General features: G+C 38.4%; 1 protein-coding gene and 1 pseudogene across 1 annotated transcript in view; both read right to left on the bottom strand.

Annotated features, from left to right (window-relative positions):
* Positions 1 to 21,229, bottom strand: part of LOC142225898 (serine/threonine-protein phosphatase PP2A 65 kDa regulatory subunit-like) — a gene marked incomplete in the record, with an annotated part of 366,424 nt that overhangs the window by 22,428 nt on the left and 322,767 nt on the right.
* On the bottom strand, positions 6,918 to 17,742 carry LOC142227594 (uncharacterized; annotated as a pseudogene).

The raw sequence follows: 21,229 nt of genomic DNA, 5'->3' as shown, positions 1-21,229 counted from the left end.
ATGATGAAGATTTATCTGGAGGATCCGTAGGACCATCGAGATTTTCAACAACCGTCACATCAGCCGTTTCAATCGAGTCATCAAGAATGTCCTCTTCAGAGATATCGGTGACTCTCGCAATAACCATAGGTTCAACTTTGGTGAGTTCTGAGGCAGTAGAAGCCTCCTCACGCATACGGTATCTATCCATGTCTTCAAATGTCTTGGTATCCCCCTCGACTTCGCAAGAGGATCCGCTTACTTCTGATTCAGACAGAGGCTTGTCCATTTCTGAATCCTTTAGCTGATCGTTTTTATACACCTTCATTTGTATATAATGAAAGCCATAACATACACGGCCCTGGGACTTTGCTAGATGTGGCAAAGACTGAGTGTTCAATATAAACACTGCATGCCGTCTTGGCCCATCCACTTCATCCAAACGGCCAACCTTCCAATCAGCTGTTGGAAGATCTGGATTGCATTGTTTCAGTCTATTTAAAATAGATTCAGGGTCAGGAGGGTTTGCAGGTATCCACGCATGTGCTCTTGGTCTAGCCGGTATGTCTTTCTTCTCGACTAACTCTAGAGCAGCTCCTTCCCAAACTTCACCAATTAGTATCAGAGCAGCTTTAAAACATTCTATAGACCTCTGGTCCTCAAATGCGACTAGCTTAAATCGTCCTTGATACCAACCAGCCTCTTGGTGTCGAGGATCTGGGCCGGGAAACTTTTCCAGCACCTGTGAGTAGACGCCAGACAAAGCATTCTCAATTTCCCCCCATTTTTGCTTTGGAACCATACCGTCCAATGCTCCTTTATTTATGATAGCCATCACAAGGCTGTCTTTAGCAACTGAGGCAAACGATCGTTGATCCCTTTTGGAGGATGGCAGCTCATCCGGTGATCGTTCCCTTTTTCCAGCCTCAAGAATTCCTTGAGCCCATTTTAAGGAATCGCTTTGTTTAGCCGACAACGTGCTTGGGTCGACTGATCCTAATTTCTTTAGGATAAACAAAGCATTTCTGCGTTCTTTGAATCTCTTTCGTGAGGGATTACCTCCTTTTGATGCCGTTACCTTGGAAAAGGTCCGACTTGTCAAATTGTCGCCACCTGTCGACCCGTCTACAGGTCGACTAATTGGGCCTAACTCTTGGTCATTGCCCAAATTTATAACTCCAGTCGATACCCGTCCACTGGGCCCTGAAGTTAGCAACCCAGTGGATGTCTTTGAATTTCTCTGCATGGTGGTCTAATATCCCACCACACTTGAAATTCGTAGTAGGTACTTATTACGATGATTTTATCCGCTATTAAAAAACACGTCCGTTCCGTTCGACGGTTGAATAATATGTAATAATATGTGTACCCCCCATGATAATTATAATGTCAAACTAAAATGGCAGATGACTTAACTTGACATTTTGTGTATGTGTAGTGTTGTTTTCAGCCAACAATTGTTTATTACAAAGAACAAAAAGGCATTTGAAGTTAAATATATGCCTAAGGCAGACATCAATACAAAATAACAACAAAAAATGGGGCGAAATTTTTCCGCTACATAAGCGAACGGTATCCTTGTCTCAGTGAATTGGCCTGGGAACAATGCGTAAGTGTGGAGTGACATGTAACAAGTTGGAGGAAATAATTATGAGCTTCTTGTGTATTCTATTTAGGTTCCCGATTTTGATAATCTTTATTTGGATATGAATGGCATTATTCACAATTGCTCCCATTCCGATGATACAAACATCCATCTCAACATAACAGGAGGATATGTTGAAAGACATATTCAACTATATTGACAAGTTGTATTTTCTAATTAAACCACAGAAATTATTCTTTATGCACGGATGAAAAAGACTGTTTTTCATATGTTTGGCTATAAACATTATATGTTTGGAACACAAATTTTTAAACACAATATTTTTGAGTGCAAGCATATAATGTTCATAAACTAGCATAACATGTTTGGGACATATATGTTAATATGTTAGAACATATTATGTTTGGGACATAAAATGTTTGTAAATATAATATGCTTGGATGCAAACATATATTAATTTAGAAATAGCCTATAAACATATATGTGTTTAGTAGCTTGGAGCGCTATTTAAAAGGGAGCGATATTGAATTAAGTTGGTGGTTGTTGCTTGTTATTACAAAATTAAAATTTTATTTTTCCTTGGGCAATTGATCAGCTACTTCTTTGATCCTTACAAACTGTGTGGTCCGCTGTTCGAATCCCCGTCCGGCAAAAGGTAAAATTAAAATAAAAAAAAATCATACAATTGAATAATTTCTTCTACAATGTTTGTATTACAGAAAAAGGTGCTAAGAACTAAAAAATCTCGTGGAAGTGAGAAAGATGTGGGGGAATATACAATTGGGCAGAAACTAAATTTTGAGCATTCAGGTCGAAAACCTATGTTGTTAGCACCTATATTACCTGTTTATTTTCATAATTCATTATGATTGTAAATATATAAATAAATAAATAAAATTTTGAGCACAATATTGTTTCGGAGAATTTTTTTAAGCATATAATATTTTTGGGTGCAAAATGCTTCCAAACATATTATATGTTCACATAATAACATATTGTTTTTTGGAAGACAACATTATTGAATTTGGATGCAAAAATACAAAATGTTTGGAACTTAGACTACCCAAACATATATTGTTTAGACCAATATGCTTTCAAACATATTATATATTGGAAGAGATCAAACATATAAATGTTTGGGCAATACCCAAAAATGTATATGCTTGAAGCAAAATATGTTTGGGAGTATATGTTACAGAAGCGATTTTTTGTGAGCGTGTGGCCATTGACGGCGTGACCCCTCGTGCAAAAATGAATCAACAGCGTAGTAGACGTTTTCGTTCAGCCAAGGAAGCTGAACTTTGGAACGATTAGCGCAGAGCCTAGGTGAAGTGAGAGAACACGAACGATTCGGTAGCAATTGTATTACACCAGGAACAGAATTTATGGATCGTTTGCATGAGTCATTGCGCTATTTCATAAAAAATTATTGCTGATTCTATGTGGCAGAAGTGCAGAGTTACCCATCAAAAAATTTGGAAGTTCTTCCAAAGGCACAACTTTAAAAGATCTTCCAGAAGATGTACTCCCAATGAGTACATCCGTGGTGCAATGGTTAGCATGCCCGCCTTGCATACACAAGGTCGTGGGTTCGATTCCTGCTACGACCGAACACCAAAAAGTTTTTCAGCGGTGGATTATCCCACCTCAGTAATGCTGGTGACATTTCTGAGGGTTTCAAAGCTTCTCTAAGTGGTTTCACTGGAATGTGGAACGCCGTTCGGACTCGGCTATAAAAAGGAGGTCCCTTGTCATTGAGCTTAACATGGAATCGGGCAGCACTCAGTGATAAGAGAGAAGTTCACCACTGTGGTATCACAATGGACTGAATAGTCTAAGTGAGCCTGATACATCGGGCTGCCACATAACCTAACCTAACCTAACCTACTCCCAATGATGTTCTTCATTTTAACTACACAGGAAGTTCTTTTCATTCAATTTTTTATAACATGTTTTTTTCATATTTTTAATTGGTAATGTTAAATTTTTTGTTTCAAACTGTTTAAGAATTCATAAAATGGTACAAATTATTTAAATTTTGTCAAAAAAATGCTAAATTAAATCTGAAAAAGTTACGAATTTTTGAAAATATATGAGGTCAAACGTTTCAGACAAGCGTTAGAATCCATTAAAAATTATAAAAAATCATAAAAATTATTTATTATTTATCTTTCCGATATTATGAGGTATTGCTCAATTCAATTCTATTTGCTTTCCGTGCAGATGTGTCCAATAAATAGTTATAGGACATAAATACGGAATCAATTAATTGTATGATTGAGTCAATTAAAAAAGTGGTTGGTTTTTTACATAAAATTCAAACAAAGTTTTAATTGGATCAATTAAAATTTTAATTAATTTCACAACAAAAATCAATCAACTATTTGATTGATTCAACTAAATTAAGAATTGATATTGGCAATAAATTTCAATCAAAAATTTATATATTGCGCACCCAAAATCTTATTTAGTTTTATTTGAAATAAAAGAAAATATGCATTTGGTTAAGCTTGTAGTTTAGTCAATGCATGGTTTTAAGCTGAGATCAAAAACAACAATAGTGATTGAGGAGAAATCAAAAATAACAAACAAACGAATGAAGATAGAGGAGGCACGCTCAAAAACAAACCCAGCCAACTACATTCAAATCGATGATTTGAGTTTGGCAAAGGAAAAGAGATATGCTTGCAAATTTGTTTAGGCAGTAGCCGCCTATCAAACCTTTTTTCGGAAGGTTCATGTGTAGTTCACTTTGGGTTGAGTGAATTACCCGAATTTATTCGGATAATTGGTTGATAGTTTTGATGCAAGTAGAGGATGCTGATGAGGAATGTGGTAATTCCGAAACAGCTGTACATCCAACCTTCTTGCAGTCTATAGGGCTTTGCCCAAATAAATTTGACAAGCATACTTTTCCTCTGTTGGTTAAGCTACTCTTGTAGTTTAGTCAATGCATGGTTTTAAGCTGAGATCAAAAACAACAATAATGATTGAAGAGAAACCAACAATAACAAACGAAAAAAATATGCGTTTCTTATAAAAAAACTTCAATATTTTATTTTTTTGAATTATGCTATAGACTAAAGAATAAACTATATAAATCATTATCTTTCTTATCATATTAACGATGTCAGCATGTTCCTTCTAATATGTAGATGCGCCTAGATTTCCAATAAATCAGCAGCCTGCTAGCTAAATTTGTTTTTCTGAAAGTAAACAGAATAATTCGAATTTAATTTTGTTCAATTAAATCTTGATTTTGTTAAGCATTACCTGCATAGAATATCAAGTTCAATTCTTAGTTCCAGGTTGCAGATTTATAATTCTTCTTCTTTTGCAGTTGTAGTCTTTTAGCATAAAAAGGTGTATTAAGGAGTTCGTTTATTTAATTTTAGTAACAATTCCTTTTTTTATATTATATTGATGATACTACTTCTGGAAGTAGAAAAAATATAAATGGAAAATACATATTTGTATTATTTTCGGATATTTTTCATATTTTTAAATCCAAAAAAAATAATTTTTTTTTTTACCATTACATAATTCAGCTCATTAGGTTTTATATCAGATATACTGCTCCCTACTTGGGTTCAAACTTAAAAAGGCAGGTAAAACAAAAATGCAATTTAATGCCAACACTACTTCGCAACTTAAAGGTGAATCTTCCAACAACCTATACCGCTCTTGGTTATAAGAAAACTAGGAGTGAAAAAAAAATTGCAATTTTAAAAGATTAATACGGTACCCACCTTTTGATTGCAAATATATTCTTATATTCGTATATATGTTATAAAATGATGAAGTTGATTCACGAAATAAAATTGCTCTCTAAAAGAAATGAATAAAAAATATATTATTTTAGTGCGTTTAATGTAAACAGGCTTCAATGGAAAACTGTATTCACATTTCACAATTTCTTACCTTCAAAAAGCGTAGATTGTTTTCCATTTTTAGAATACCACAAAACACAAACAGGTAATTTCAAATGCGTTCTGCCATATATTTTTTCAATCCTTTACCACGTGGCCATTTGTTGTTGCACACTTTATTTATTTCAACGCTTTGATATGATTTGTTGTTGCGTTCACAATATTTATGCACACATTTCGAACGCAGCAGTGCCAATCATGTTTTTCAATTTACGCGAAAAACAAAAATACAGGCTTTCGTTACGAGTTACTTCCACATACTAATCTCTCCATCATACTTTGTTCAGTAAATACCCATTCTGTTGTTTTCTTTTTGCTCTTTCCATCGCTCAAAATTATTCAATTTCAATCACAAAGGTGATATTTTAATTGGAAACGTAACAAATATCAATCATTTATTTAAATGGGTTTTATTCGGATTTTATTCAATAATTAATTGAATAAATTAACATATTAATTGAATCAATTTCCAAATTCAATTAAGTGTTTAATTGAAAAAATTTCGGTGTTCATTTTTTGTGTATAAACATATGGTTCTTGAATAAGAACTATATCGATGTCTCCCTTCATCAGGAGAACTTTTAAGGCAGCACAAGCAGCTTTACAGTGGTGAAGATTCATCTGGAGGATCCGATCGAATCATCAAGAATGCCCTCTTCACAGATCTAGGTGACTCTCGCCTTTGTGTACCTTCATTTGGATATAATGAAAACCATTAATCCAAATGCTGTGGGATCGTACCGTCCACTGCTCCTCTTTTAACAATAGCCATCACAAGATTGTTTTTTGCAACTGAGGCAAACAATCTTTGATCCCTTGTGGAAGATGCAATTATATTTTATTTGAAGAGATTTATGATGTTAGTAATCCTCTCGAAAGTCCGCCGTAAAAACTGTGTATTTAAACTGTGTTTTCGACGAAAACAAATTAAAGAGCGATCAATAAGTGCTGAGATGAGATATAACAATTAATTCAATTGCACTGCCGGACAAATATATATGTATACTCCGTTCGCCGTTTTGCTAGCTTCGTTTTATGTAACATTTCGTTTGGTGATTAAAAGAGGATTTTATATTTGAAAAAGAAAAATTTTATTTCATTTCACAACAGTAATGAATTTATTTCGATTACAAAAATATAGTGTTATTTAATTGAACTTGTCTAAATGAAAGTGAATCCAATGCTATGTCACATCTCGATCGAGTTGTGGCCAAAATCAAGGAAATGACAAACGTTTTCGATGTTCCTCCAGGAAAAATAGACCACCAGTATTATTGTCTATTATTGTAGACAATAATACTGGTGGTCTATTTTTCCTGGAGGAACATCGAAAACGTTTGTCATTTCCTTGATTTTGGCCACAACTCGATCGAGATGTGACATAGCATTGGATTCACTTTCATTTAGACAAGTTCAATTGTTTCGTATACTTGTTTTTGATGTTCATTCAGCAACGGCACATTATTTCGAAAGAATTCCTGCAATGTATCAACATTGTATTGCAGCTCTCGATTTAATTCTTGGTTGCATGCATCGTGCATCGATCGATTTGGCGCAATCATTCCTACTTCAATCAGTAGCTTGTTTGCAATAGTCAAACATTGATCATCAATCAGAATCAATCCTTCATTGTAGATTTCATCGGTTATTTGGCAATACAAAATGTCTTCACATACACACACACTCACAAAAACCATGTTTGGGCATGGTTGCCGCATTCATTTAAGGCTTATCTAGAAATTGCCGCGAAAACCATGTATTTTGTCTTTGTAAAAATAGTTTTCGAGCGGAGAAAAATGTATGGTGGCAATAAGCATTTGAATGGTTCTCAAATATCGCAAACATGTTCTATCATTTAAACGATAGAATTTGAAACCATTGAATGGTCGGGATAATCATCTACCTGACCATTCAATTTTTTGACTTTTTTACAGGGAAAAAAGTATTTTTATAGGTTAAGTATAGACATGTCTAGAACCATTACATGGCCGTAAAGACCATTTACATTTTTTTCGTGACCATTTAATTTTTAACTTTTTTTGCAGCGAAAAGAATTTTATAAAAACATTGAGCAGTTACACACGATTTTCATTTTGCGCGTCAGTCGTGTGTTGATTGTTTCTTGAAATGGGCGGAGAATACGGATTTACTGTGGTTTGTGTTAATTTATTTATTCAGAAGTGGCACGTGGTTTTATGTGAACACAAAAAAAGGAAAGTGTAATTGAAAAAATGTATGTACCTGTTTTTTGTTCTGCATTTCGCTATATGGATTATTTATTTTTATTTGCAGTTACATGATGTCTGCGTTTGTACTGATGGGCACGATGTAAATATGGAATAATTACTTATTGTTGAAATTGAAATAAAATAGAGTATGTAAAAATATATGATGTTTGCTTGAACGGCATTGTAAATACAAATAAACAATGAATTATTTTATAAATAAATAAAAACAAATAAATAAAGTTAATTTTGTGTTTGCTTTTCTCAAGTGGCATCCTTTTTTCGACGATGAGAGAAGTTTTTTTTCATAAAGATCAAAACATTTTAGGTTGTGACCATGTTCTTTTAACTCCTAGTTGTACATCGAAGATACAGGCGAAGGAAGAAAAGAAAGCGATGTGCCCGCCACGATGGTTTAGTGGAAACTCAATTTATTAATAATTTACAATGACTTATATACTAGAATGTAAAATACTTCTTATTCTAATTGTAGCTAAGTGTTTGCTGCTATCTGTTCATGTGGAAATCCTTCACATGGATTTTATTACTATACGCTTGCGTAGCATACTCATCTGTGTGTTATCTAATGGTTCTATTATATTTAGGTAGACCGCTGATAACTCTTCTGCCTACAGACAATACACATGCGCATTTGTTCACATAGATAACATTGGGTACAGCAAACTATGCTGGGGAGGCAATTATTGACAATATGGGAATCTATGAAATATAAAAGGCAACTGTACAGAACTGTACATAGAAGAAAAACAAATTTAATGAATACCATAACATTTTAAATCGTGACCATTGTCTTTTCATTCAAACAAAATACTTTTTATAATATAATAACATTTTTAGATGGGGACAATTATATTTTTCTTAGAACCATGTTCACTGAGCCAACATGGTTGCAGGTTAAAATGTTACATGGTCGCCGGAAAAAAAGCTCCTATCATATTAGTTTGCTCTTCGAATATGATGTGACAATCATGTTTCTTCTCTGCGTGTATGTTGTCTTTGTATTTGTTCCATAACTGAATTGGTTATGAAGGAAAAACATGTGGCGATGATAATTGCAAAAAGCGTTCGTATTTGGTACGCATTTGATGAAATAACTGAATCCGCAAGTGTTAAATCCCAATGAGAATCTTTCTCCAGCAAACTCATTAGTTGACATGCTTCTCGGTATGTTTGACATTGGTGCCCATTCAGTCTTCAAATGCACGAAGGATTTTAGCCCACGAACATTTACCAACAGCAGTCGCAAATAAAAACATTCATCATTTCTGGGATGAACAGAATACATGCGACCTAGTGCATCAGTGGAAAACACCTGTGGCCAAACTGGGGTTCCTTGTTTGCGTCGTTGGAATTTCTTTGTTGATTGATTCCAAGTGTAATCATCGTGCATCAGAGTCGCTGCGAAAGGATCTGCTTCACACATTGCAAAGAACATAGTCAATGTTGTCGCTGGTGGTCTCTCAGCTCGTTGTGCCGCAATAGCCTAAGTGAAGTAATCTCTTTGGCCATTTTCCAAATGCACTGCTAAGTGTACAACTGTGGGATATCCTTCATGAATTTGAAATGAAAATAATCGCCACAATGTTTCATTAGTATTGACGTATCTGCCCATTTTGAAGTTACTGATTTCGTCATTCGCAAACACAGCCATGTCACTGCCTTTTGTGACATACTTGCACAAATATTTGATTGAATTGGCCGAATGACAACTCTCAACGTTTGTATGTGTTTCGGAAATTCGTGATAGAAGCAGGCAATATGGTACAATGAATTCATTTCCGATCTCAATATCTTGATTTTTGACTTCAACTTTGATATTTCGACCATTATCTTCATTTGAACGCCGACGATAAACTAGATATCCATCGTTCCCCGTACATGTTTCAACAACTAACAGTTTTGTGCACTTTCCATCAGCCATGCATTCTCTATTCAACCGTCGAACGGAACGGACGTGTTTTTTAATAGCGGATAAACTCATCGTAATAGATACCTACTAAGAATTTCAAGTGTGGTGGGATATTAAGCCACCATGCAGCGAAATTCCAAGTCATCCACTGGGTTGCTAACTTAAGGGCCCAGTTGACAGGTATCGACTGGAGTTATAAATCTAGGCAATGACCAAGAGTTAGGCACAATTAGTCGACCTGTAGACGGGTCTACAGGTGGCGACACTCTGACAAGTCGAACTTTTTCTAAGGTAACGACATCAAAAGGAGGTAGTCCCTCACGAAAGAGATTCAAGGAACGCAGAAATGATTTGTTTATCCTAAAGAAGTTAGGATCAGTAGACCCAAGCACGCTGTCGGTCGGATGAGCTGACATCCTCCAAAAGGGATCAAAGATCGTTTGCCTCAGTTGCTAAAGACAGCCTTGTGATGGCTATCATTAATAAAGGAGCATTGGACGGTATGGTTCCAAAGCAAAAATGGGGGGAAATTGAGAATGCTCTGTCTGTCGTCTACTCACATGTGCTGGAAAAGTTTCCCGGCCCAGATCCCCGACACCAAGAGGCTGGTTGGTATCAAGGACGATTTAAGCTAGTCGCATTTGAGGACCAGAGGTCTATAGAATGTTTTCAAGCTGCTCTGATACTAATTGGTGAAGTTTGGGAAGGAGCTGCTCTAGAGTTAGTCGAGAAGAAAGCCATACCGGCTAGAACTAGAGCACATGCGTAGATACCTGCAAACCCTTCTGACCCTGAATCTATTTTAAATAGGCTGAAACGATGCAATCCAGATCTTCCAACAGCTGATTGGAAGGTTGGCCGTTTGGATGAAGCGGATGGACCAAGACGGCATGCAGTGTTTATATTGAACACTCAGTCTTTGCCACATCTAGCAAAGTCTCAGGGCCGTGTAAAGGGTGATACGGTCAAAATTTGGTCAATACAGTAATCCCTCGATTTACGTCGTCTCGGTTTACGTTGTTTCGATTTACGTCGTCAAATTTTTTGTTCCATTAAACTTCGATTTACGTCGCCATTCGATTTACGTCGTCGATTTTTTTGCCCACTTTATCAGGAACGCCTTCCATAAGTAAAGTAAGTATCAACGATGATGACATCGTAACATTTTTTTCTGAAATTTTTACCGAAATTGTTCCGGAAACCGTTGATGCTGTGCGCCTGATATGATGCAAGACCTGTCGTGAGTTTGGGACAATCTTAGACATTACTGGGAGCAGCATACATTCAAAATTGCATGTACATTTGGCGGTCAAAAACATTTATTCACGTTGGATCCCCCGTAATTTGTCAATCGCTCAAAAAGATTCGTTTCGATTGGTAGAGAAATGCTCCAAAAATACGATCGCTTCGAGTAACGTCTATGACATCGTGAGAAGTGATGAACCATGGATTTTCGTGTATGAGCCCGAATGTAAACAGCAGTATATTGTATGGAGGTTGCTCGCGAACAAAGCACTTCCAAGCAAACGAAAAACTGGACACATCACATTTGTAAGTTGATGATATTTGAAATTAATTTTGGTGGAGAGCTCTGAATGAATTACCGAATTACCTTTATTTTTGAAGTTTGTTTTGTTATGTACATGCACATACATACATAAATGGCCTTAGGAGTAAGTATGAGCAGTTTTTAATTCGGTTTACGTCGTTTCGATTAACGTCGTCAAATTCCGGGACCAATCACGACGTAAATCGAGGGATTACTGTATAACCTTGACGTATTTCTTTCAATTTTGCATTTAACCTGAACACCCCTCATTTTGAAGGTGTGTGTGTGTAGAATGTTGCTCCTATTTTGATTTTGGAATTCACTCTTCAGTTGTCAAAATGCCGTCCAAGCAAGAAGGGCAGCGTATCAAAATTTTGCTCGCGCATCGCGAAAATCCGAGCTACTCGCACGCAAAGCTGGCAAAATCGCTAAAAGTTGCCAAATCAACCGTTACAAATGTAATTAAAGTGTTTGGGGAACGTTTGTCTACAGCCAGGAAGTCTGGATCGGGGGGAAATCGAAAACCGGAAGCCGCTGAGACGACAGAGAGAGTTGCCGGTAGTTTCAAGCGAAACCCTAACCTCTCTCTCCGAGATGCCGCAAATAAGCTGGGTGTATCGTCTACAACCGTACATCGAGCCAAAAAACGAGCCGGACTATCGACTTACAAGAAGGTAGTGACTCCAAATCGCGGTGATAAACAAAATACGATGGTCAAAGCGCGATCCCGGAGGCTGTACACGACGATGCTGATGAAGTTTGACTGCGTGGTAATGGACGACGAAACCTACGTCAAAGTCGACTACAAGCAGCTTCCGGGACAGGAGTTTTATACGGCAAAAGGAAGGGGAAAGATAGCAGATATTTTCAAGCACATAAAACTGTCAAAGTTCGCAAAGAAATATCTGGTTTGGCAAGCCATCTGTACCTGTGGCTTGAAAAGCAGCATTTTCATAGCTTCCGGGACTGTCAACCAAGAAATTTACGTGAAAGAGTGTTTGAATAAACGTCTGCTGCCTTTCCTAAAGAAACACGGTTGTTCCGTACTGTTTTGGCCGGATTTGGCATCTTGCCATTACGGTAAAAAGGCCATGGAGTGGTACGCCGCCAACAACGTGCAGGTGGTTCCCAAGAACAAGAACCCTCCCAACACGCCAGAGCTCCGCCCAATTGAGAAATACTGGGCTATTGTCAAGCGGAACCTAAAGAAGACCAAAAAAACTGCTAAGGACGAGCAGCAGTTCAAGGCAAACTAACTTTCTGCGGCGAAGAAGGTGGACAAGGTGGCTGTACAAAATCTGATGGCAGGTGTCAAGCGTGAGGCCCGGCAATTCGGATTTGGAAAAGCGAAAGCCTAACTGAATACTTTTCCTGAATTTTATACTAATTGAACTTGAAAAAGAAATTTAATTTGATTTTTTAAATAAACGATTTCACCGATTTACACGCGTTTTTCCTTGACCAAATTTTGACCGTATCACCCTTTATGTTATGGCTTTCATTATATCCAAATGAAGGTGTATAAAAACGATCAGCTAAAGCATTCAGAAATGGACAAGCCTCTGTCTGAATCAGAAGTAAGCGGATCCTCTTGCGAAGTCGAGGGAAATACCAAAGTTGAAGACATGGATAGATACCGTATGCGTGAGGAGGTTTCTACTGCCTCAGAACTCACCAAAGTTGAACCTATTGGTTATTGCGAGAGTCACCGAGATCTCTGAAGAGCATATTCTTGATGACTCGACTGAAACGGCTAATGTGACGGTTGTTGAAAATCTTGATGGTCCTACGGATCCTCCAGATAAATCTTCACCATTGTAAGGCTGCATGTGCTGCCTTAAAAGTTCTCCTGATGAAAGGGGACATAGACATAGTTCTTATTCAAGAACCATACGTTTATAGAAACAAAATATGTGAATTAAGTACTCCAGGGTTCAAACTATTGCAGTATACTGGTAATGATGCAAATCGACCCTGTATAATTGCTAAAAACGAGCTTAACTTGTTTCTGCTTCCTTCAATGTGCAATGCAGACACTGTCGTTGCCAATTTAGAAATAGCCAAATGCAAATATTGGGTATCTTCGGTCTACATGGGACATGACAGGGAGATGCCTCCATGTGCCGTTAAGACCTTAGTTGAGGAGTCACTGAAAACAAAGAAGAAACTCATTATGGGATGCGATGCGAATGCGCATCATAGTATATGGGGAAGTAGTGATACTAATGCAAGAGAAGAGTCGCTAATAGAGTTTATTTTGCGTACAAATCTGGTAGTCTGCAAGAAGGGAGATGCCCCAACCTTTGTCACTAAAAACAGGCAAGAGGTTTTGGACATCACCATGGCCTCGCAAGAACTGAATGAAATGATATCTGAGTGGCAGGTTTTAAGTGAACACAGCTTCTCAGATCATCGCTACATCAGTTTCAAATTTGATGTTCATACCACCAAGACCATATTTCCGCCAAATGTTAGGAAAGCTGACTGGAATAGGTATAGGGAATGATGATACCGGAAATAACAGACACAAATATGAGAAATGTGCAAGATATCGAACACGCAGTGGGACGGTTACTATGGCCTTCAACATCTCACTGGAAGCTGCAAGCCTTAGAGGGAAGCCAAGGGGGAAAAATCGACCACCATGGTGGTCTACGGAATTAAGTAATATGAGGAAATCGTGAGGCTCTTTAACAAGCAAAGTCCACTAGAGCCCCTGAGGATTGGGACGCTTACAAGAAGAATCTCAGAAGATACAAGCGAGAACTGAGAAATGCTCAGCATAACTCTTGGAATGATTACTGCAGCAGTATTGAGAATACGTCCGAGGCTTCCAGACATCGGAGGGCAATTGGACAACGTCCAGTGAGGAGATGTACTATTGGACACACATTTTCCTGGAAATCAGACGGTTGAACCAGGTTCTGGCGGTGCCACAGTGGCTCAGCGGTCGTTTTCTATCGAGGAAATTGTATCGGAATCTACACACAAAAAAATTTTTTTCTGATTCAATCACGAAATTAATTGATCCAATTATTTTTTAATTGAAATGTCTTCAATCACGAAAATAATAGTATCAATCACAGTTTTAATTGGGCATAGAAAAAATTCTTGATTAAAAAATTAATTGATTTCATTGCCATATTTCAATTAATTTTTTAATTGATTCAATTAAAAATTTAATTGATGTTGATTGCAAAACTCAATTAATTTATTAATTAAAAAAAGGTAACTATTTTCAATTAAATTCTGAATTGGCTTAGAATTTTTATTTGGATTAACAATTGATTGTTTGAAAAAAAAAAACAATTAAAAATTTAAAAAAAATGTTCATCATCATCATAAACTGACTTAGTCTTCCGAATTTGATTAAAAGTTAATTGTATCAATTAACTTTTTAATTAAAAATTTTAAAATTTTCAATCATTGACTTAATTAACTTAATGTTTCTATCTTGATTAAAAAGTTAATTGTACCAATTAATTTATTAATTGAAAAAAATTTCAAATTCAATTAACTTTTTAATTGGAAATATTTTGGTGATATTTTTTTCTGTGTAGAATAAAATGGGCGTTAAATAGGTTTCCACCATTCAAATCCCCCGGACCTGATGGAATTACTCCGGCGGAGTTACAAGCAGTGACTGACAAAATTATCCCCTGGTTGTCGGCGATATATAAAGGATGTATCAACTTATCATATATCCCAGGAAAGTGGAGGGAAACAAAAGTCGTTTTCATACCTAAAGCGGGAAAAACCTCTCACTCGAGGGCGAAGGATTTCCGACCAATCAGCTTATCCTCATTCCTACTTAAGACTCTGGAGAGGATGGTAGATATTTATCTTAGAACTAGCATCGATTCAAGTTTGTTCTCGAAACGACAGCATGCATACTCGAAGGGCAGGTCTACTGAGACCGCATTACATGAACTAGTCAGCTTTATTGAAAGCTCACTATCTGTCAAAGAATACACAATCGTGGCGTTTCTAGACATCGAAGGGGCGTTCAATAATGTCCATCCGAGCTCGATATTAAATGGACTGACAACTCTGAATGTTGATTTATGTATACTTAGGCTATTAGACGAACTTCTAATGAAGAGACGTATTTCAGCCACACTAGGACAAGCAAACATACAAAGGTATGTGAACTAGAGGTGTGCACGTGACACGAAATTGTCGTGACTCACGAACATTTTCGTGACTCACGCGTGAGTCGTGAGTCACGCTGACGGCAACGGCATGAGTGTGCGTGAGCGTGATTAACCAACCAAATGTCGTGCGTGAGCGTGAGTCACGAAAATAATATCTTCGTGAGTGTGCGTGAGTAACGAATTTCGGAAAAACACGCTCACGAAAATAATCCCGCTTACGAACATAAAATGCTTACGAGTTGAATTCATTTATAATTTTAGTAACATCCTAGGTGGTAAGAGTTTTATAACGCACTCGATTTTAACCATACTCATGTTTTCAGTCAGGTTCTATAGGTAAATCACTCATAAAATTATTCGTGAGTCACGAAGTTTTTCGTGAGGCACGACATTTTTCGTGAGTCACGATATATTTCGTGAGTCATAACATTTAAAAGATTTTCGTGCGTGAGTGTGCGTGAGTATATATGTTCTTTTCGTGAGCGTGCGTGACCGTGAGTCCTACCAAAAAATATCGTGCGTGAGTGTGCGTGAATAAGATTTCTCCATCGTGAGTGTGCGTGAGCGTTAGCACAATATTACTCACGTGCACACCTCTAATGTGAACAGAGGCACTCCCCAAGGAGGAGTTCTATCACCTCTTCTTTGGAATGTTGCTATAAATTACCTTCTGGTTACCCTAGAAAAAGAAAGGATAAAAGTGGTGGCATACGCAGATGACCTGGCTCTAGCAATCAGGGGAAAACTCCCATCCACAATCAGAGATATTATTCAGAGGGCCCTCCGGATGACTGAGAAATGGGCGAAAGACAATGGTCTTGGCGTAAATCCTGCAAAGACAGAACTAGTCATGTACTGCAAAGATCTCAAAACTCCCACGGTTAGGCCCATTTCCTTAGGGGGTATTGAAATTCCCTTTGGTGAGTGTGCAAAATATCTTGGCGTTATTTTGGACAGGAAGCTGAACTTTAAGCTTAATATTGAAGAAAGGGCGAGAAAAGAAACGGTAACTTTGTACTCGTGCAAAAAGGCAATAGGAAAAAAGTGGGGACTAAAACCAAAAATTGTGCATTGGCTATACACGGCAGTGGTTAGACCTATAATTCTATATGGTGTTGTAGTCTGGTGGTCGGCACTTCACCAGTTTGGACAAAGTTCAGCGTATGGCGTGTTTGTGTATCTCAGGCGCATTCAGCAAGACTGGAACAAATTCCCTTAATGTCATGCTGCATCTATAGCCTTTAGACATTTTGGCCAAACAGTCAGCTGCAACAACGGCTGTGCGGTTGCGTGAGCTATCGCTATGGTCGGAAAAAAGTTACGGTCACAGTTCGGTCCTCAAAATAATGCCAGATGTGCTTAACGTAGTGGATTACACTTTGGCGAGTCCACTTTTCGACAAAAAGTTTGAGAATCTAATCCCCAACAGTGAGGCGTGATGCACACTGACCCCGAGGAATAAAGAATATATAGATATACACTGATGGCTCCAAATTGATTTGACAAGTGGGGTTCGGAGTATATTCTAATGATCTGGAACTTCGAATAGCGAAAAGATTACCTGATCACTGTAGTGTTTTTCATGATGAAATATTAGCAATAAGAGAAGTGGCGACTTGGCTGAGAAGTAATGTTCCAAAAAATGTGGGCATTAATATATACTCAGACAGTCAACCTGCAATAAAATCCTTGGACTCTGTGTTCCTCAACTCGAAAACGGCCATCGACTGCCGCAAATCTCTCAATGAGATGGCTGAGCAGCACAATATTCACCTAATATGGGTGCCTGGTCATAGGAACATACCGGGGAACCGCGAAGCGGATGAGTTGGCAAGGCTAGGGACTACCTTACATATTCCAGGGGAACTAGAATTTTTTGGTATGCCCCTAGCTACCTTCAAGCTCATATCTGCTATAACGGGTCGCTGCCTGATAGGCGATTTTGCAAAAACTATAGGCGCGAAGTATAATGACTATTGTATGAGCTGTCATGATGCGGAGGAAAAAGGAATCAATTAAACACCTCTTCTGTGAGTGTGTTTAATTGATTGCATTTTGTGTAAAGCGCAAGCAACTTTTGGGAGCATATAGCTTCAGATTACTGGCGGATCTGGAAAACGTTAACTTAAGCAGTCTGCTAATGTTTTTGGAACAATCTGGTTGGTTCAACAGAAGAAAATAATCGAGAAGGTTCAGCGGTTAAAACTAGAAATGCCCATATGTAATAGGTACTTTTAGTTAATGTGGTATCACAATGGACTGAATAGTCTACGTGAGCCTGAATCTTAATCGGGCTGCCACTTTAACCTTAACCTTATCAGCCATGCAAGGCGATAATGGATTTAATGCACCGCGCGGTCCATGCACCATCTGTGTTGTCACAATGTCGTGTAGATGGGGATCAGTGACTTTATTATTAACTGTGGGTGCATTGAATCTTCGCACATGTTCACCTGTTGGGGTACAATCCGCTCTTATGACAAATTTGTGCGTATCCGATGGCATTTATTCCAATGCTGTTTTAAACATATTAACGATAGCATTATTAGCGTAAAAAATGTTTGCAATTGTTCAATAAATCGTCTCTTTAACTGTTGTGTTCCCTGTATATTACATCACACATTTATCTGATCCACAATCGACGAAATGATATAAATTTGCAGAAATTGATGCGGTTCATCTAATGTTGGCAATGGTGCCAATGCAAATGATATATTTGTCCTTGTATCTGTATTTGCAAACAGTCATTTATTGGAGATATACGGTGTAACTAACTAACATAGTTGTTATGTGTTACAATTCATTGTGTTGGTGTGAGAGATTGGTTATGTGTGTTATATTAAAAGTTGCTTACGCCTTACACAAAATGCAGGACACTCACACAGGAGGTGTTTTATTGATTCCTTTTCCTCCGCATCATGACAGCTCATACAATAGTCATTATACTTGGCACCAACAGTTTTTGTAAAATCGCCTATCAGGCAGCGACCCGTTATAGCAGATATCAGGAGTGATATCTGGCGTCTCGAGAACACTAGCATATCTTGTGTGCGGTTTAAGTTTAAATGGGGCCATATTTGCTTGGTGTCGTTACAACCCTTGCAATTCTCCCATCGAACATTTGCCATAATGACAGCCTTCTCACGCAGTAAGAGCTTGCAGGTAGTCAGAGGCATACCAACAGAATCTAGTTCCCCTGGAATATGTAAGGTAGTTCCTAGCCTTGCTAGCTCATCTGCTTCGCAGATCCCCGGTATGTTCCTATGGCCAGGCACCCATATTAGGTGAATATTGTGTTGCTCAGTTATCTCATTGAGAGGTTTGCGGCATTTTTATTCACCGGGGTCCGTGTATACCACGCCTCACTGTTGGGAATTAGAGTCTCAAACTTTTTGTCGAAAAGTGGTCTCGCCAAAGTGTAATGCACTACGTTAGGCACCTCTGGCATTATTTTGAGGACCGAACTGTGACCGTAACTTTTTTCCGACCACAGCGATAGCTCGCGCAAACGCACAGCCGTTGTTGCAGCTGACTGTTTGGCCAAAATGTCTAAAGGCAATAGATGCAGTATGACATTAAGGGAATTTGTTCCTGTCTTGCTGAATGCACCTGAGATACACAAGCACGCCATACGCTGAACTTTGTCTAAACTTGTCGGCTGGTGAAGTGCCGGCCACCAGACTACAACACCATATAGCATTATAGGTCTAACTACTGCCGTGTATAGCCAATGCACAATTTTTGGTTTTAGTCCCCACTTTTTCCCTATTCTAACTACTGCCGTGTATAGCCAATGCACAATTTTTGGTTTTAGTCCCCACTTTTTCCCTATTGCTTTTTTGCACGAGTACAAAGCTACCGTGGCTTTTCTCGCCCTCTCTTCAATATTAAGCCTAAAATTCAACTTCCTGTCCAAAATAACGCCAAGGTATTTTGCACACCCATCAAAGGGAATTTCAGTACCCCCTAAGGAAATGGGCCTAACCGTGGGAGTTTTGCCATCTTTGCAGTACATGACTAGTTCTGTCTGTGCTGGATTTACACCAAGACCATTATCTTTCGCCCATTTCTCAGTCATCCGGAGAGCTCTCTGTATAATATCTCTGATTGTGGATGGGAATTTTCCCCTGACTGCTAGCGCCACATCATCTGCGTATGCCACCACTTGTATCCTTTCTTTTTCTAGGGAAACCAGAAGGTAATTTATAGCAACATTCCAAAGAAGAGGTGATAGAACTCCTCCTTGAGGAGTGCCTCTGATCACATACCTTTGTATGTTTGCTTGTCCTAGTGTGGCTGAAATGCGTCTCTTCCTTAGAAGTTCGTCTAACAGCCTAAGTATACCTGGATTAACATTCAGAGTTGTCAGTCCGTTTAATATCGAGCTCGGATGGACGTTATTGAACGCCCCTTCGATGTCTAGAAATGCCACGATTGTGTATTCTTTGACAGATAGTGAGCTTTCAATAAAGCTGACTAGTTCATGTAATGAGGTCTCAGTAGACCTGCCCGTCGAGTATGCATGTTGTCGTTTCGAGAGCAAACTTGAATCGACGCTAGTTCTAAGATAAGTATCTATCATCCTCTTCAGAGTCTAAAGTAGGAATGATGATAAGCTGATTGGTCGGAAATCCTTCGCATTCGAGTGAGAGGCTTTTCCCGCTTTAGGTATGAAAACGACTTTTGATTCTCTCCACTTTCGTGGAATATATGCTAAGTTGATACATCCTATATATATCGCCGACAACCAGGGTATAATTCTGTCAGCCACCGCTTGTAACTCCGCCGGAGTAATTCCATCAGGTCCGGGAGATTTGAATGATCCAAAGCTATTTAGCGCCCATTTTATTCTAGATTCTGATACAATTTCGTCGATAGGAAACGACTGATGAGCCACTGTGGCACCGCCAGTGCATGGTTCAACCGTCTGATTTCCGGGAAAATGTGTGTCCAATATTACCTCTCCTGAAACCTGGAGCGGAGTTGGTGGATGCTAGCACCTTCCGTAGTCTCCGTAAACCACCATGGTGGTCGATTTTTCCCCTTGGCTTCCCTTTAGGGCATGCAGCTCCAGTGAAATGTTGAAGGCCTTAGTAATCCTCTCCACTGCATGTTCGATAACTTGCACAGTGCACTCAGATATCATTTCATTCAGTTCTTGCGAGGCCAAGGTGAGGTCCAAAACCTCTTGCCTGTTTTTAGTGACAAAGGTTGGGGCATCTCCCTTGTTGCAAACTACCAGATTAGTACGCAAAATAAACTCTATTAGCGACTCTCCCCTTGCATTAGTATCCCTACTTCCCCATATACTATGATACGCATTCGCATCGCATCCCATAATGAGTTTCGTCTTTGTTTTCAGTGACTCCTCAACTAAGGTCTTAACGGCACATGGAGGCATCTCCCTGTCATGTCCCATATAGACCGAAGATACCCAATATTTGCATTTGGCTATTTCTAAATTGGCAACGACAGTGTATGCATTGCACATTGAAGGAAGCAGAAACAAGTTATGCTCGTTTTTAGCAATTATACAGGCTCGAATTACATCATTACCAGTATACTGCAATAGTTTGAACCCCGGAGTACTCAATTCACATATTTTGTTTCTATAAACTTATGGTTCTTGAATAAGAACTATATCTATGTCCCCTTTCATCAGGAGAACTTTTAAGGCAGCACATGCAGCCTTACAATGGTGAAGATTTATCTGGAGGATCCGTAGGACCATCGAGATTTTCAACAACCGTCACATCAGCCGTTTCAGTCGAGTCATCAAGAATATCCTCTTCAGAGATCTCGGTGACTCTCGCAATAACCATAGGTTCAACTTTGGTGAGTTCTGAGGCAATAGAAA

Source organism: Haematobia irritans, chromosome 2, assembly GCF_050003625.1.
Source record: "Haematobia irritans isolate KBUSLIRL chromosome 2, ASM5000362v1, whole genome shotgun sequence".
Taxonomy (NCBI): domain Eukaryota; kingdom Metazoa; phylum Arthropoda; class Insecta; order Diptera; family Muscidae; genus Haematobia; species Haematobia irritans.
The sequence above is the reverse complement of the archived record's forward strand: the minus strand, read 5'-3'. Positions and strand labels throughout refer to the sequence as shown.